This window comes from Petaurus breviceps, unplaced genomic scaffold (genome assembly GCF_028583685.1).
Source record: "Petaurus breviceps papuanus isolate PSGF00001 unplaced genomic scaffold, PetGlider_PUasm1.0 176, whole genome shotgun sequence".
Taxonomy (NCBI): Eukaryota; Metazoa; Chordata; class Mammalia; order Diprotodontia; family Petauridae; genus Petaurus; species Petaurus breviceps.
The window spans coordinates 17,519,494-17,520,696 of NW_027185771.1; positions in this window are offsets into that span (position 1 = coordinate 17,519,494).

Consider the following 1,203-nt stretch of genomic DNA (forward strand, 5'->3'; position numbering starts at 1 on the left):
AGAGTGAATACTGTCCACTGGTGAAGGACAGTGCTGTTGTTGCAGGGGCCTGGGAGCCTTTCTGTTGGTTCAGAAGCCCTGAAGAAGGATTTTCTGGTTGTATGTTTACAGAAATCCTGGGAGAGGGCTTTGCTAATGTGTTCAGGGGTTCTAGGACTGTTCTACAGACAGAGGATGAATTCATGAAGGGACTGGCAATGTATCTTATGGCCTTGCTAAGCCTTGTCTCCCCAGGAACTAAGATTGCTGAGAACTTGCCTCCTGTCAAGATGAAGAAAAGAGCTCTATTTGGGTATTAAGTGCTGTGTTTAAACTTGATGTAACTCTGGGGTAGATTCAATTGTGATCCAGGGGTGGGGAACTTTTGACCTTATGTTTGGAAACTAATCTCCATTTGAGAAGAGGGGCTTTGTGGTGGACTTAATTAAGGTATAGCCTAGGGGTGGAGAAGTATTTAGAACGGAGACTTTGTAATTGATTGAATGATTGGAAGGTCCTGGGGTGGGGTAGTACTTGGAGATTATTTAATCACACTTAGTAAATGCTGTATTTTGAATGATGTCATGTTTTAATCTTCTCTGTTCTTGGTTGGTCACTGAATAAAAATAGAGAGCACCTATGCTGGTATTTTGAACCTGGGAAGTTGCCTTTCCTTGGCATTACATTACAACCTTCCAAGCTGTTTTTAGAGTTTGTGGGCAGAGAGGTCTGGAAACTGCCATTGCTGCCAGTGACTGGGTCCCCTAGGCATGCTCTGTCTTTCCTGGGGCCTGGTCTGTGCTGGTGGCCTTTACTGAACTCTGCTCCTCTCTCACCTTGGTGCCACATGTGTTTCCTGTTGACCTTCCAGCATGTGTTTGGCTGGAAATTTTTTCCCTCTGTTTTTTCATGGGTTCTGCTGCTCTAAAATTTCTTTAGAGTCATTCTTTACAGGTGTCTGGAGAGATTGGGGGAGAGCTCAGGTGAGTACCTCACTTTACTCTGCCATCTTGGCTCTGCCTATTGAAATGCTTTTATTGGATACTCACCAACAACCCTAGGAGGGAGGTACTAGTATGATTCCCATGTTACAGACAAGAAAATTGAGGTAACCAGAGGTGAAGTGACTTGCCCAGGATCACACAGCTAGTGAGTTCCTGAGGCAGGATATGAACAGTGCTAAGCTCTGGGTATACAAATATCAGCAGAAAGATAGTCCATGCC